The sequence below is a fragment of the Ictidomys tridecemlineatus genome, chromosome 2 (genome assembly GCF_052094955.1).
Source record: "Ictidomys tridecemlineatus isolate mIctTri1 chromosome 2, mIctTri1.hap1, whole genome shotgun sequence".
NCBI classification, from domain to species: domain Eukaryota; kingdom Metazoa; phylum Chordata; class Mammalia; order Rodentia; family Sciuridae; genus Ictidomys; species Ictidomys tridecemlineatus.
In genome coordinates, this window is record NC_135478.1 from 224782865 (window position 1) to 224800783 (window position 17919).

General features: G+C 43.9%; 1 non-coding gene across 1 annotated transcript; it reads right to left on the reverse strand.

Moving 5' to 3' along the window:
• Positions 1–2295: 2295 nt before the first annotated feature.
• On the reverse strand, positions 2296–2367 carry Trnac-gca (transfer RNA cysteine (anticodon GCA)). Its single transcript has one exon. It is a non-coding gene; the product is annotated as a tRNA-Cys (tRNA).
• Positions 2368–17919: the final 15552 nt, after the last annotated feature.

Below are 17919 nucleotides of genomic sequence, written 5' to 3' on the forward strand. Positions count from 1 at the left end.
TGGAGTGAGATAGAGATCATTTGTGATGTTTGTTTTTTTCAGTGCTGGGGATCAAACCCAGGGCCTCACACATTGTTAGGCAAATGTTTTAACACTGAACCTGCATCCCAGCTCTGTGATTTTTTTTTTTTTTTTGAGACAATGAACCCAGTACCCTTTATTGAGTCCACCATTTGTCCACTGATTAGTGACACCATCTAGGTCTGGATATTCTCAGATCACACTTCATCTAAAGCTGTCCAATAGAAATATAATGCAAACAACAAATGTGAGCCACATGTAATGTTGTTTTCTAGTAGACACATTCAAGCAATAATAAATTATTAAAATCATCTTGATTCCATATTTTACTTAATCCAAAAATATCAAAAACATTATCATTACAACATGTAATTAATATAAAAAATATTAACAAGATATTTTACATTTTTTTGTAATGAGTATTCAGCAATCTGATGGGAAGGACTTTTTCATGTGTTCTCTCTGTGCAGAATGTTGGAATGCCTTCCCCACTGTGGAGAATGTCTTCCTTACAAAACCAGCATCCTCAAAATAGAAGCTAGAAAACCCTGTTCTCCAGGACCCTTGCAGAGGGTTGTGGAATGGCCCCGGCTGCAAGGAGCTGATGCTCTGGCTCCAGGCTTGAAGGGGGAAGAGGAGGGAAGGCGAGGAACCCTTTGGCCTGCAAGGGAGCAGTCACTGTTGTCCTGCTGTCAGGGCCTGGGGTGGGAATACAAATGGCATGAGGACTGGTTTCTGGAAGGAGAGTAGAGGGTGGCACCCAGCGCTGGGTGCTGCCTCGGTTGTTTCTCCATCAACCAACCAGCTCTGCAGCTTGGTGGGGCGTCCCTCCTGGGAGGTTAGCCTGAGCCACACTTTCCACAACTCTGACCTTGCGAGGAGCTTTCTATTAAATGTCAACTGCTCAGTCTTGGCTTCTAGGCCCTGACTGACACAGGGAGCTGAATCTTGAGGTACCTACTGCTTCACACAGAAGAGTGAGAAGTGGATTTCCAAGAAGGCTGAATTAAATCAGGGCTTTTCAAACTGTCTCTGGTGAAGGGTCAGCTTTATTTATTTTTTCTTATAATCTGTCCTGGATCAATGCTAGCCCATCAGACTCACAGATGTTGAGACGCACACACCACCAGAACTGACCGTGGCAGATTTTCCTGGACTTTGTAATTTTTGACTCTCAATTTCTGAATGGTTCACAGCACAGACCAGCAACAAAGAGTTGGTGGACAGGTCCCAGGTTGTAGGCTACACCCTGACTAATGCCAGGTCTACAGGATGTGCTGACTGAGCCTCTGGTGGCTCTTTGCCTTTCCCACTCTTCTGAGTCCTCTGCAGACCTGCCTTTTCCAAACCAGCAGGAGAATCATGTACAGTAGTTCGGAGCCATATCCAGCTGGAGATCAATGGCCATGATGCTGAGGCGGGAGCTCACTGCAGGAGTACCTCTCATTTCTCATGTGAAGGAAAGGAGGTTCCTGGGGCAGCTTAGGGCAGAGGAGCAGCCAAATGTCAATGGTCCCTGGAGTGTCCCACATCTTGTACAGAGGTGGGCTTAGACCAGGCATACCTGGATAGACCATGGACCCTGCAGCCCTCACATGTAGCATCATTTCGGCATTTTTTTTTTGAAGGGGGGACATAAACAAAATATGGCAAAAGTCCAGAGTCACTGTGTTTCATAATTATGTAATTGGTAAAGTTGTGTCATGCAAAACCTATGTGGCAATAATCATCATCTTTCCAATGTCCCATCTATGAAGACCTATTATATGAATATCTGCTGGTTTCCAGAACCAACAAAATATATTTCTCAGTTGATGAATTGGGATGTTTTAATTTCTGTTTGATTATCAGGAAATCAGAAGATAATATTTGTGTTCCCAGTAGTAGCAGCTTCTAACGACAGCTCTTTGGAATAAATGTCTCTTGCCTTTTCTAGACATTCAGGTCTTGCCTCCTACAGCACACATTTGTCTGGTTAGAATTTTATTGTGTTTTTATTGTAAACTGTTTCAGATCCAATTTTTTTTAAGAGGAAGCATGTTATAAACAAATAAAATGAGGAAAGTAATAATTACTCAGTAGGGAGAGAGAAAACCTAGGGCAGGCTCCTACCCTCCAGGAAATGATTATGGCTGAGGACTTAAAAATGAAACAGGAAAAAATGTGACAACAGGAACACTTCAGTGTTCACCATGTTGGGAAAATTCGATGTTGGGAGGCTGGATCCGCCAGATAATAGAGGTTGACTTCTCCTTAAGAAAAGGTTGGTAACACAGGGGGAACCTGGATTTGAACCAGGGACCTCTTGATCTGTAGTCAAATGCTCTACCCCTGAGCTATACCCCTGGAGGACATCTTTGGTTCATTAAACACTTTCATAACCACAGTTATTCTCAAGTTATGCTGTGGCCATCCATGTCTCTTTGGGAGTTACCCAAGCTGCTGTTCTGCTCACCCACCTCCACACTTGCCAGAACCTGTTTCTCTTCTCCAAAATTTTCCCACCTGTGCCCACCTAAGCATCTTTCTCCCCAGCCCACTAAAACACTTCTTACCCTCACCATTATGATGATGATGGTGATGATGATGATGATGATGATGATAATGAACAAAGTATCTCCCCACACCACTTAATATCTAAGAAGCTTGCTTCCTTGCTTCCTTCCTTCCTTCCTTTCTTCCTTCCTTCCTTCCTTCTCTATTTCCATTCTTTGGCTTGGTTTCCTTTTGCAGCGACCAGGCCTGGGCCAATTAAGGGGCAGCCTCGGGTTTCTGGAGGATGAGGAATATGTAAGGTTAACTCCAAAAGTCAGCAAAGCTGCAGGCCTTAAGCATTTGTCTTCTTGCTCTGGAACTCAAAGAGCCTCTACCTGACAGTAGTAAATGTTCTCGTCCTGAGCCTTCATCAATTGTACTTCTGTTTTGAGCCTTTCTTGGGTATCATGCACTACTATACTAATAGTATATGGTTATCCATGGTTTTGTTTAGATTGGCCTGTGGCTTTCTTTTTGGAATATGGTCCTTTAATTTATTTCATATCAGGAGCATGCAAACTTCCTAGGATAATTTGGAGAGATTTCCACAGTTTTCCACGCTCTGGAATATTATATAGAACACAAGAGTGACCTATTCCTCTCTACATGTTGGGGAAAACTTGGCTGGAAGCCCTCTGGATGTGGTGACTTTGCGAAGAGGTGCTCCCTGTCTTTTAAATGTGTTCCGTCATTACTGGCCTATTCAGGTGCCCCACTTCTTCTGGGCCATATTTACTGATTCATTTTCACCAAGAACATGGAATGAAGTTGTCCAGAGTATTCTAGTATTCTCTTATACTGTGAAAATTCACTTAGGCATGTTTTGGTTTTCCTTTATGATGTTGCTCATTTGTCTCTTTGGTTTATTCTCAGTTGGACCACTTGAATGTTTGCTGGTTTCTTTGTGGGGTGCTGGAGAGGGAACCCAGGGCCTTGTACATGGGAAGCGCACATTCTACATCTGAGCTACATCCCCAGCCCATTTGCTTTTTTTTTTTTTTTTTGAGGCAGAAATTGAGATGCAACTTCAGTTACCAGAAGTTGTTCTACATATTTTTTTTGCTTCATGTACATTTGAAGCTCTGTTAATAAATGAATACACATTTAAGATTGTTATATTTCCTTGATGAATTGATCTTTGCGCTATTAAGGATCATCCTTTTTAACACCGACAATTTCCCTTATTCTGAAGTCTACATAATCTGTTGTAAAGTAGCCTCTCCATCTTCCTTTTGGTTAATGTTTGTTTAGCACAACTTTTTCTCCCTTTTTAATTTGAAATATGTCTTTATACTAAAAAGACATATTTTTAGTGTTTTTGTAGGCAGCATATAGTTGTTTTTAAAAATCTACTTTAACAGTCTGGGAATGGGCTCAGTGGTAGAGCCCTCACCTAGCACGTGTGAGGCCCTAGCTTCCATCCTCAGCACCACATAAAAATAAATAAAATAAAGATTTTGTTTCCAACTATAACTAAAAAATAACTATTAAAAAGTCTACCCTAACAATCTCTGACTTTTAGTTGGAATGTTAAACCATTTGTACCTAAAGTGATTGTCTGCAGGGTTGCATTTATATCTGTCATGTTAGTACTTAGGTTCTGTTTGTCCGATATGTTCTTTATTCTTTTTTCCCTAACTTTGTATTGAGTGTTTTTTAATACCTTTATTTTTATTTATTTATTTACTTACTTACTTATTTATGTGGTGCTGAGGATTGAACTCAGTGTCTCGCATGTGCTAGGCAAGAGCTCTATTGCTGAGCCACAACCCCAGCCCTGGATTGAGTATGTTTGTTGATTTCATTTTGTCTCTACCACCAGCTTATTAGCTATTCTTCTTTGTTTTATAATTTTCACTGGTTCCTCTAGGGATTACAGCATCATCTTTAATTTAACACACTTTGCTTTCAGCAATGTAATTCCACTTCACTGATGTCGTAAGAATCATACAGAGATTTCCCTTTCCCCACTTTGCCCTTTGTGTTGTTGATGCCATAGATTTTACCTCTTCTGTGTACTATGAGCCCCTACTACATTGCTATTATTTTTGCTTTAACCTTCAATTATCTTTTAAAAAGATTTTAAATGGGAATTAATAATTCTATTTATCTAGATATTTACCATTTCCAATCCTCTTAATTAATTTAATCCATATATTCATCTGATATTATTTTTGTCTTTGCCTGAAGAACTCCATTATTTCCTGATCTACTGGTATTGAATCCTTTCAGTTTTTGTTGGTCTTGAAAAAAATAGTGTGTATCACCTTCATTGTTAAAGGTACTTTCACTGAGATAGAGCTCATGGATACAGAATGAATAGCATTTAAAAAAAAATTTTAGTTGTAGATGGACACATTACCACTGAGCCATAATCCCAGCCATAATCTTCATTTTATTTATTTATGTGGTGCTGAGGATCAAACCCAGTGCCTCACTCATGCCAGGCAAGTGCTCTACCACCAAGGCATAACCCTAGCCCCAGAATGAAGAGCATTTTTAAAAAGATGTTTCTTTTTCCTCCTCTCTGAACAACGAGGTTCGAATGTGAAGTCTGCTTTTCATTCCTCTGTGTGAAATGTATTTCCCCTACTTCTGAGTGTCTTTAGTCTTTTTCTCTTTATCACTTGCTTTTGGAAAGTTTATCATGGTGGGCTTTGGTTTGATTTTCTTTGTGATTCTCATGCTTGGGTTTGTTGAGATTCTAGATCTGTGGATTTCTAGTTTTCATCCAATTTAAAAACTTTGGGCCACTTAAAAAATATTTCTGTCCCTTTCTCTTTGCTTTCTTCCTCTGGTGCTGCAAATAGGTGTATACCAGACTTCTTGTACTTGTCTCACAGCTCACTAAACCTGTGCACCTGTTTTCTGTATTCTCTGTACTTCATTTTGTAGCTTATACTGCTGAGTCTTTAAATTCAGTAATCTTTTCTTCTATAATATCTAATCTTGCTATTTTATATTTCATTACAAATGAAGCACTTCATTTATCAAAGTTATATTTGAGTCTTTTTATATCTTTATTCTCTTCACTTTTAGTTTCTTTTTCATACTTGAGTGTGTTTATAAGGCCATCCAGCTCTCTGGCCCCCTCTGAATTTGGCTCTGTGACCCACCCCAGATTCACTCCATGGACACCTTGTCCCTCCTCCTCTTGCCTGCTCCCAGGACGGCCTTTGCTGCCTTCACTTCCTGGCCTTTCTCGACTCCTTGTGATCCCTGTTGTTAGATATAGAAGATGAAAAGCCCCGAGATAGTGCGGCCTGAGAAAAAGGAGTGGGAAAGAAAGCCACCTATTGACAGCTTTAATCTCTTTCAAGACAATCGCTCTCCAGGTGCTGGCCACAGACTCCAACCCCAAAACCCAAATTCCTGGGTGCCAAACTGACACGCTCACTAAATACCTCTCGGTCTAACCTGAATAAGCCCAAACGCCTCCTTTAGCCAGTGTCCTTTTCCACCAGGAAAGTGGGTCCATCAGAGTGCACCACCCCGTCCGTCCTCCATGAAACTTTGTTCCTAAATGAGGAGCTGAGCTGATCCATGAAGCTTGTGTCTCTCGGTCTTTTTGTGCTAACACCTGAGTCCATTCTCCCTTGTGGTAGGTGTCTATATATCTAGTCAACAATAAAAATGTGCCCAGCAACCTCTCTTCCATGACAAAACAGGGAGATGAAAGATGTTTTTGCCTTTATTTTTAATTCTCTCAAATCTGGCCAAGGATTCATGGCTTCCTCTCTTTCTTCTAATTCCTAAATGACAGACCACAATTCTTTAAAAATTTGTTTGCATTAAAGCTATATGTAGACGTCACTTAGGAAGTTTAGATGGGTGCGTGGAGGGCAATGTTATTGAATCCAGAATGAAGGACATTCTGACTTGTGCCCATGGAAGTAAGCCAGTCCAAAGATGGCCAGACTGTCCTATTCCACATATGAAGGCACCTTGTCAAATGCACAGGGACAGAAGATAGAAAGGTGGGTGCCAGGGGCTGCAGCAAGGCAGGAATGCTGCTGAGGGTAGTGGGGAAGCTGACAGTTCTGGAGATGAAGGTGTGGGTGGTGGCACAATTGCTCACGTGTGCTTCATGCAACTGAATCGTACCCTTTAAAATTATCAGAATACAAAATGACGGGGCCCGAGATATAGCTCAGTTGGTAAAATGCTTCTTCGTAGGCACAAGGCCCTGGGTTCAGTCCTGAGCAACAAACACACACACACACACACACACACACACACACACATACACACACACACAAAAAAGTAATAAAATAAATTGGTCAAAATGGCAACTTTCATATTAGGTCATATTAGGCGTATTTTATCAAAATAACAAAAAGGAAAAAAAAGGGAATAATTTTTTACAAAACCCTGGCAGCCCCATCTCTCTCCTCTGCATGCAACCCCTGCTCACAAGGGCCAACGCGCAGCTCAGCTTTGTTCTTCCTGCCATTAATTCTACACATCCAAAAAACAGGCTAGAGTGGTCCTTTTGATTTTTAAGTTGAATTCTATCTAAGTTTGTATTGTGAAAGAATTCTGTTCTTGTATAAGCCTTGTTCCTCCCCATATCCCCACATGCCACACACAGACACATACACAGGCACCACATACACACACATACACAGAGACATACCACACACATATACAGACACATATATTACACACTGACAAATATGCACACACCCCACACACATATACACATACCACTGTGTTCACATACCATACCTATATGTATACACCACACACACCCACACACACACTCACACACCACTACCCCACACACTTCCTCTCCCTCCAGTCTTGCAACTCAATATTCAGTATTTATAGAATATCCATGTCAGTACATTTTTACAGCTGAGTTTCCTTTTTTAAAAAATATTTGTTTTTTAGTTTTAGGTGGACACAATATCTTTATTTTTATTTTTTTACTTTTATGTGGTGCTGAGGATCAAACCCAGTGCCTCATGCATGCTAAGCAAGGGCTCTACACAGCTGAGTTTCATAGCATTCCTTGATTAGCTTTTCTCTCTTGTACAACTCTATTTCCCTGAGAGTTTTGTGATTCATTGCTTTTTATGAACCCAGTTAATCATCCCAGTGACTCTGACAGAGGAGTAAATCTTTTCTTACATCTCCTGGAGACCTGCCTTCTGAAGTGCTCCATCTTCCTGCTTGAACTGCCTGCCCCCTGCTCTGAGGGCTGGCTGCCAGCTGTCATTCAGGTACCTCCTTCCCCCACTGGCCTGGGGTCTCTACCCTTGCTGCCCTCCGTGGGCTGTTGCATCAGCTTGGCGTGTCCTCCAGTGGTTCCCTGAGACCTGGCATCTCTGCAGACGCCTTCTTCTAAGGCGTGCTCAGTTGGCAGTTTATGTGGGATTCCATGCCCAGAGTTGGGAGTAATTTTTATCCCTGTTGCAGTTCCGATATGAGGTGTCCCACAAAAGCCCGTGTGTAAGAATGCAAGAACATTCAGAGGTGAAATTATTAGATTATGAGAGATGAAACCTGAGAAGTGGATTAATCCACTGATATGGGTTAACGGGGTGGCAAGTGTAGGCAGGGAGTGTGTGGCTGGATGAAGTAAGTCACTGGGGGTGTGCCTTTGGGGTTTATGTTTTGTCCCTGGTGGGTGGAGCACCCTCTGCTTCCTGGTTGCCAAGGCCTGAATTGCTTTTCTCTACCACACCCTTCTGCCATGATATTCTACCTCCCTTGGGCCCAGAGCAATGGAATGGCTGACCATGGACTGAACCTCGGAAGCCACAAGCTAAAATAAACTTTCTCTTCTCTAAATTGTTCTCATCAGCAATTAGACGCTGACTAATATCAGTTTTTTTCTAACTTTCATTGTTACTGTTAAGAATTTAATGGGATTTTAATTCCTTACCCTCTGAATCTGCCCTCTCCCTCTCTCTTTCCATAGAAGCCTTTAAGATTCTATGATTTCAGGACGTGGCTCCCTGGTGAGAGTCTGAATGTTGGTAGCTCCTGTCTGCAAGCTCATCACTTGTGCACTGGGAAATGTCCTCCTCTCTGTCTTCTGAATTCTTTCCTTTTGGACTTCTGTTGTTTGAAAGTTGGACTTTCTAATCCCAACGGCTTGGGAGGTTGAGGCAGGAGGACTTCAAGTTTAAAGTCAGCCTCAGCAACTTAGCAAGACACTATCTCTAATAAAGGGGCTGGTGGTGTGGCTCAGTGGCTAAGTCCCCCAGGGTTCAATTCCCAGTACCAAAAAAAGAAAAGAAAGAAAAGAAAAGAAAGAAAAATCTGGACTTTCTAGATCTATCCTTCAATTTTTAAAATATTTTTTAGATGTTGATGGACCTTTACCTTCTTCACTTATTTATATGCAGTGCTGAGAATTGAACCCAGTGCCCCACACATGCTAGGCAAGTGCTCCACCCCTGAGCCACAACCCAGCCTCTATCCTCCAATTTTTAAATCTGCTTCCCCTTCCTATTTTTCTCATTATCTTTTTGTTCTACTTTCTGGATGAATTTTCTTTTAATTCTTCTCTTGAATTTTTTATTTCTTTTGTCCTATTTTAAACTTCTGAGCCTTCTTTCTTATTCTCCGAAGTCCTTTTGTTGTTTTTATTTCATGCATGCAGTGATCCGAAAGCCACCTCCCCTCAGTGACAGGACTCAGACAGTGGCTCCCATAGCACAACCCTCCTCTTTCCTTCTCTCTCTGGGGACAGCAATGATTCATGTATATTTTTGACGTTTTCTTGTGTTCCTGGTATTGTCTCATTTTCTTTTTCTGGTTGCTTTTTTCTATGTCTTTCCTATTAGAGGTGCTGCCTGGGGAGCTTTCAGTATCCATTCAGAACCAATAAGCAACAATTCAGGGAGAGGCGTCTCATGCAGATTGGGTTCTCTGTAAGTACTGGAGGTCCTTGTTGGTCAATGCTTCATCATAGGGACAGACAGAAGAGACTGATTTTGCATATCACACACGAAAGAGGACTCCAAATGGTATTTCCCATCTCTAGCTAGGGCTGGCAGTGGGCTGTGTCGACCAACAGGGGCAGGAGATGGTGAGGGTTTCACAATTTACCATGAGGACTTCGCCTATTCCTCTCTAGAATGTAAGCTCCGTGAGGACAGGGACTTTGTTTCATCTAGTTCTGTAGATGCATTACTGCGCCAGCCGCACTGTACACACTTAACAGAATGACTCCTGTTTTGCATTGAGCACCCATTGCTTATGCTCAGAGTCCCGACTCCCTCTGGGTCATACCTGCTGGGTTATACCTGCTGGGTTAGCCTCTCCCCTGCCAGAGCAGAAGGGCAGCCTCTCAAGGTTCCTTTGTGGCTCAGGGATCTGGGGTCGTTCTGCTTGGGCAATAGTTTCAACCCATGCTCCTGCTTCCAGGTGCCATGAAGGCCTGCCTGCTGGGCTGCTGCCTCCCGAGGCCCCCTGGGGTTCTTCAGGGGTGGGGGTACTCACTCCTCACCTGGGTCTAGTCATAGGGCATTTAGCTCTCAGCTTCCTCCAATCTGTGAAATCAGGCATTACTCCCCAGTTGTGCTGATTTCTGTTATTTAAATTCCCCTCTCTTTGTTCTTTCAGTATAAATCCTCTCTAATACAGGAAAACACATAAGTTAATCTTCCTTTTTTTTTTTTTTCTTTCTTTCTTGGAGATATTCCTCCTGGCTCCTGGAATATCTATATTCCTGCTCTCTAAGGATGACATGAAGATTTTTTTTTTTAGCAAACAAAAACATAATATTTATGATCAGCTAACTCACCTCAAAGAAAGTTTCAGAGGACATTATTTAGCCAGAAAAGAAAAAAGGCATGTTGGATATGCAAGGAAAGAAGAACAATGAAAAAAAAATGTGTGTATAAATATAAATGAATACTGATCATATAAAATAACAATAATAATGTCTCACTGAGTTAAAAAATACATAGATAATTAAAAAACAATGGTATTACATAGGTTAAGATGGGAGTGAGTAGAATGAAAGTGCTTTAAGATTCTTGCAATATCCTGGGAACAGGGTAGAGGTACCTTCACTGTTGAATTTTGATGTGCCAAGGATGTGTTCTGTGACCTCCAGGATAACTATTTTTAAAAGGGTAACAACAACAATCACAAAAGGAAATAACTTTCAAACTAAGAGAGGAAAAAAAATAGAATTATAAAAAATAATATATATTTTTTTTAAATAAGGGGAAAAAAGAACATAGAACAGGGATGTGGTAACCCATCCTTGAAATACATGAGGACCTTCTCTTGGCAGGTAGCCAGGGAGAGAGAGGCCTGGCATTGGGAACATCCTGTGGCTCGCCCACAGCAAAAGTGCCCGACGCGCCTGACCTTTCCCTCCACTCTGCCAGGAAGGTTCCTCACAGTAGCTCTGGAAATGGGCGTGACCTGTTAGGAACGGAACAGCCCCCCTTTAATCTTTTTTGGAGAAGAACATTCTACAGAATCTCTTTGATGTTTACTGATATGAATAAAGCGGGCTCCATGTGTGTATAAATGTGTATATTTATATAAGTATAAATGAATACTGATTGTATAAAATAACAATAATAATGTCTAATTGAGTTTAAAAATACATAGATAATTAAAAAAAAAACAACAATGGTATTACATAGGTCAAGGTGGGAGTGAGTAGAATTAAAGTCCTTTAAGATTCTTGCAATGTCCTGAGCAGAAGCTCGGTCCATCTGGTCAGCTTGCCCGTCCTGCTTCCACTTTGGAATCTATTTTCTGTGTTCTATGTTTTTTTGGCCACTTTATTTCCCTTCGCTTCTATTTCACAGCCAGTTCATTCACCGAGGGGAACCCCATCTCCACGGCAGGCTGAACAGTGGGCAGGACTGGGGGGTGGGTAAATGAAGAATCAGGGCTTAGAAGTGCGGGGTCTTTGCATTACCTCAGTTTCTCGAAGGTCCCAGCCCTGTAACACTGCCAGCTGCCACAAGTCTGAAGTCCTGAGCTTCTCCACACAGCAAGAAGGTGGTAACTGTGAAGTCGCAGCAGGACAGGAGGGTGGCTCAGAGGACAGCATTTGACAGAAGGGAAGGCCAGAAAGTCCGGGGTGCGGGACTGGGGATGCGCTCAGTGGTGGGGCACTCACCTCGCATATGTGAGGCCCTGGGCTAGACTCCAAGCCCAGGGAGAAAGTACCTGGGACAAACTGCAAATGGTGTCCGAATGGTGTCCCTTCCCAGGCCAGCACCTCTGCCAAGTCCCCAACGCTGGTACACCTGGCCCCAGATGGACATCTGCCCGGGGATGTCCCAAGAATAAGGATCCACCCAGCCCTTGCCCACACAGCCCCAGGGCTCAGCCCTCACCCCTGCTTCCAGGCTCTGTTCCCAGAGGGGAGAACCTACAGCCACCAGAGCCAGGGCCCAGGGGCTCAGGCACGGCCAGTGTGAGGTGGCCTGAGGCCCCTCTTTCCAGATGGAGGGGCACTGTGCGGCCCTTGGTCCCCTGCCCCTGTGATGACTCATGGCACACTACAGAATGGCCCTGCTGGCTTCGGGGGATACAGAGGAGCCTGTTGGAACCTCCTGTGTGGAGCCCTGATTAAGGGCCAGGAAGAGAGGGAGGTCACCCCCCAGGGCCTGAGAACAGGAACTGTGGCAAGAGATTCCACAAAACCACAGCCTGGCACAAAGGAGACCTCTGTGAGGACGTCGGCGACTGTCCCTTCTTGTGGATCCTTGAGGATCCTTGTTGGGAATCCTCCTGGCCAGGCAGCTTATGGAGTTCCTCTACCTTTAGTGTGTCCCTCACCCAGACCCCTGGAATCCGCCCCTGGTTCTCCTGGCCTGTGTTCCCCCTTGTGAAGCAGAGTATTACCCCCAAGTACTCTGCAGGGAGTCTCTGTGTGTTTGTTATTTAAAGGTTGACACTTAGCAGCTCCCTACGCTGTGAAAAGCCACAAGAAGCCACACTCTTCTGCTTTTGTTACCCCAGTAATGGGCTCAAAACCCCCAGCAGGCGGAGCCCTGCCACCTGCATGGAGACTTGGTTTGCTAAGGATGGTGGTTGTGGATGTCCCCTGTCCTGGAGGGCGGGGAGAGTGACCACAGAGACACCCAAGTGCCCAAGTTGTCTGCCACCTCCCAATGCCAAGTTGGGCCCCGGTTTTCTACTGCAGAGCCCATTCTGCAAACTGCTCTGGTTTTCAAGCAATGACTGTTGGATTGGGACTTGTGTTGTTTTCAGCAAACAGACACCATGAGCAGGGTTTAGGACGGCACAGAGGGACAGGCTAGGACGCCCAGGGGTCTCCTCTATCTCCGAGCTAACAGTGCTACTGTAACACTCCTGTGGTGAGGAGCCCTGTCTGGCACTGGTAGGGCTCCTCCATGTGGGGCCTGGATGCAGGGCAGCCCCGCCTGGATTGCCCCTTCACTTGGCAATCACCTTGTGGGGATTCCCTATAGGGCTGTGTCGGCTCCACATCTGAGGTTTGGATACCCACAGCAATTGGAGCCCTTACCTGAAAATAAACAGAAAATCTGTTACATATTAAATGGCTGTTTTCTGCATTAGTAGGGTGAGATGAGGTGATAATATACGAGTCACGGGCAATGTGTTCCTGGGCAGATTTCCAAGGGTCTGGCGTTGTGGTTGTGGCCCCTACCTGCGCTGTGCACTGGCCCAGAGTCCCTGTGGGATTCCAGAGGAAGCAAGCAAGAAATCAATAGCATCAGATTGTAACCCAGAGTATAAAATAAATATTCATGGTATAAATAAATGATTGAGTGAATAAATAGGGGACAACAGCTAAGTCTCTTGGGTAAAAGAATTTCAAATAATTTATGCAGATACTTTTATGTGGGTATGTAACTTAACTCCTAAGTGTAAACTGTTTGTAGCAACTTCCTTCCAAAGAGTAAAATATGGAAAAAAAAAAAAGAATACAATATGGAAAGAAGAAAAATAGTTACTTCACAGCCAGGTGATTGAGGTTAACATCTCTGTGTTAATAATACCTAAGGATATATACCAACATCAGGAGGAAAGATATATAAACATGAGAATAACCTTATACCATCAGGAACTTCCTCCCCAAACCCATTACTCTAGTCTAATGACAAAAACATTAGACAAATCCAAGTTGTGAACATTCTATGAAATACCTGAGATGTACTCTTCAAAACCATCAAGGAAGCTGGGTGTGGTAGCACCTGCCTGTAATCCCAGCGATTTGGGAGACTGAGGCAGGAGGATCGCAAGTCCAGGGTCAGCCTCAGCAACTTGGTGAGACTCTGCTAAGAAAGAATAGAGGTAACATTGGACTAGGCAGAGGGGAGCAAAGCGAGGGGAGGGCAGAGGGGGAGGAAGGTAGCAGAATGAATCAGACATTGTCACCCTACGTGCGCATATGACTACACGACTGGTGGAATTCTTTACCATGCACAGCCAAAAGATGAGAAGTTACACCCCATTTATGTATGAAGTGTCAAAGTGCCTTCTACTGTCATGGATAACTAACAAATAATTTCTTTTTTTTAATTTAAAAGGTTAAAAAAAAAACACATTAAAAGGAGTGGGGATGTTGCTCTGTGGTTGAACACCCTTAGGTTCGATCCCTGGTAGCAAACAACAAAAACAAAACCCCCCAAGAAAACGAAACAACGAGAACAAAAACCTGTTAAGGACATTACAACTGCGAATTTTGAGAACTGTCTCAATCAAAAATACCTAAGGAGACAGGACAACTAATGGCAATGCAGCACCCTGAGCGGGACACTGGTAAAAAAAGGCCTTCCGTGAAGCTGAAGGTAAACTGAACAGAGAATGGAATTCAGTTAACACTGACCTGTCAATATTGGCTCCTTGGGTGTGACAAGTGTACTGTACTAAAAGACCTTACCAAGGGACAACAGTGTGCTTTAACTGGCAGCCCTTCCTTGCCTAGCATATGCAAGTCCCTGGGTTCAATTGCCAACATAAAAATAAATAATAAATAAATAAAAACGTTAAGCCCCGCGTGGTGGCGCAGGCCTGGAATCCCAGCAGCTTGGTAGGATGAGGCAGCAGGATCACCTCAAAGCCAGCCTCAGCAAAAGTAAGGTGTTAAGCAACTCAGTGAGACCCTGTGTCTAAATCAAATATAAAAGAGGGCTGAGAATGTGGCTCTGTGGTCGAGGACCCCTGAGTTCAATCCCCAGTACAAAAACAAATAATGTTAATAATATGGGAAGGAATCAAGGAAGAGGCGGACCATTGGGTCGTTGGACTTGGTAGCATGAATGTCATTGACGACTTTGACTCAGTGAGTGTGAACACAGAAACTCAGAGTGAGTTAGGAGAGAGGGAGGGGAAGGAAATGGCGATGTAGACGGCTGGGTCACAACAGAGAACAGCAGCAGCCCAGGAAGAGGGGCAAGGCATACGTGCTCCTAGAGTGTGATGGTGTGCACACGAATGACCCCACCGAGAGAAGAAAGCTGGTGAGGAAGCAGCAGGAGGAATGGCCAAGGGTGACGTGGCAGGAGGTGGGAGGGAGGAATACAGAGGCCAAAGGAGGTCTTGACTCTCAGTAGGAACAAGGATTTATTCTCCGCCCAGGGAAGCAGAATCAGGAAGTTGATGTGGCAGAGCAGGGGGTCCAATTGGTTAAATATGCAGTGAGGACCCCAGCTGAGGGTGGGGAGCGGAGAGAATGTTGGGAATTGGGGGGAGGAGAAGTTATGCTGCTGTCACCCAGGAGCTGGGAAGAGCACAGGTTAGAGGAGCCAGGGAAATCCTGGGCAGCGTGGGATGCCCACAGCAGAGCTGAGCTCATGGCTGGCAGCAAGAGTGCTACTTATCAGGGGTTATGGGCTGCATTGTGTCCCCTAGGACACAATATATGGAGTCCTAACCCCACAGGACCTCAAGAGTGTGACTGTATTTCGAGATAGGGTGTTTTCAGAGGTAATTAAGTTAAAACGAGGTCATTAGGCCAGTGAGGGGGTGCACACCTGTAACCCCAGATATTTGGGAGGCTGCTGGGAGAATCCCAAGTTTGAGGCCAGCCTCAGCATCTTAGTGAGATTCTGTCTCAAAATTCTTCAAAAATGATTTTAAAAAAATGTCTGGGGATGTAGTTCAGTGGTAGAGAGCACTTGCCTGGTACATATAGGTCCTGGGTTCCATCTCCAGGACCACACACAGACACAATGTCATTAGGATGGCCCTGATCCAATGTGACCAGTGGTGCCCTTATTAATAGAAGAGGAGGTGGGGCACAGACACACAGAGAGAACTGCGTGGAGACACAGAAGGACGTCAAGCAGAGGGACCTGGGAAGGAGCCAACCTTGATCTCAGACGTCCAGCCTCCAGAATTGAAAGAAATTAAAATCCTGTCTTTCAATCCACCCAGTCGGTGACTTTTTGCTGTGACAATCCTGGCAAACTTACATACCAGGACTGTATAATTTTTTTTTCCAGTAACAGACCTCGGCTCGAGTCTAGAGTAAGAGTGTCATGGGGGTTTTCCCAGGTGGAGTTTTTCCCTTCTAGAACAAGAACAAGCAGGAGGGACGAGGGAATGACAGCCCAGAATGTTGGGAAGTGGTTAATTTATTTTTAATATTATAAACAAGACTCTAATGAACATGAGTAGATGTTTTCCCCAGTTCTCAGATTGCATCCCTAGGACTGACTCCTAAAAGTGAAAGTACCAGGGTCCAAGGACACCACTCACCAACATGGCTCACAACTGTTATTCTCAAGGGCCACTCCATCCCTGGTGGTCCCAGTAGGCTAACTCCGCCTCCACGGTACTCGATGGGTTATGACGTTCATTCTGCCCCTCACCATCATCTTTACCCAAGTGCTAATAATTAGCTTCAAAAGGCACCAGAAATCCCGAGCCAGCAGCCCTTCAGTCTAGGCATCAAGGTATGGGGCTTGAGCTTCAATTTGCAGAACAGACCCCTCCAGTAGTAGATGCAACCTGATTTGACCAGGCTCTCATGACGTTCCTAATTAGACTCTCAAAGATTGATCCATAATGAGCCAGAATGCCCTTCAGGTTACCTGGGAGACCCAATTAGCCAGCAAGGTTGCTTAGTGAGGCTGCAATCAGAGTAAATGCAATTGATTCTCTTGAGACTATTTTCTCAGGCTGTGGAAAATTATTATGAATAATTCTTGTTCCAAAATATTGTCCTCTCTCTAGAGGACAGAATACATACATCCACAAACCAGAAACCTCACTGGCTCCCTCTCACCCCCAGTAGATCAATGGGCCTCTGGACTTCTGCATTATTGTCACTGTTAGTGTCTGGGCCCCCTGATCTGCTATGTGAACCAAAGTTAAGGGGTGGAGGATATGGAACTTCACATTCTCTTACCAAACAGGCTGATTTCTATTTCAAGTCCCATTCTACTGGATGCAATTTTTTTTTTTGTACCAGGGATTGAAACCAGGGGCACTTAACCATGGAGCCACATCCCAGCCTTCTTTAATATTTTATTTAGAGACAGGGTTTTGCTGAGTTGCTTAGAGCTTCGCTAAATTGCTGAGGCTGGGTTTGAACTCTCCATTCTCTTGTTGCATCCTCTTGAGCCACTGGGATTACAGGAATGCACCAACGTGCCCAGCTGGATGGCAGAAATTTAATGATTTAGGTGAGCATGTTGGTGCACAACTGTAATCCTAGTGTCTTGGAAGGCTGAGGCAGGAGTGTAACCGAAAGCTCAGTTCTTGCCCTTCACATCAACCTTCTAATGAAGACAAGGTCTTGAGGAAAAGGAAAGAGAAGTTTATTGCTTTGCTTTAGCAAAGGAGAAACCCAGAGGAGTCCTGTTCCAAATGCTGTGATTCTGCTCATCCGCAAGAACAGGGGGCTTTTATAGAAGTGATTCAGGGAAAATGAGATTCAGGCGGAAGAAGTTTAGGGAAAGGAAGATCAGGAAGTAAAATATCAGGGAAAAAAAGATCAGGGAGGAGAAGTTCAGGGAAAAGAAGATCCGAGAGGAAAACATCAGGGAAAAGAAGAATGGGAAAAAGAAAAATAAGCATTTGTTTCAAAGCCACAAGCCATATACATAGTCAAGTGAACCCCAGTTACAGGAGAATCAAGTTCAAAGCTGCCTCAGCAACTTAGTGGGCCCCTGAACAACTCAGTGAGACCTTGTCTCTAAATAAAATGTAAAAAATGGCTGTGGATGTGGCTCAGTGGTTAAGTGCCCCTGGGTTCAATTGCCTGTATGATGATGATGATGATGATGATGATGATGATGATAATAATAATATAAAAAATGTAATGACTTCACTCTGAGACCCCTCAATGTGTCCCACATGCTGCACCAATATTCCAAAGTTGCTTTCAGTGTGCCACAGTGATGGGGGGGAGTGCCCCTGGCCCCCACATTGCCCCAA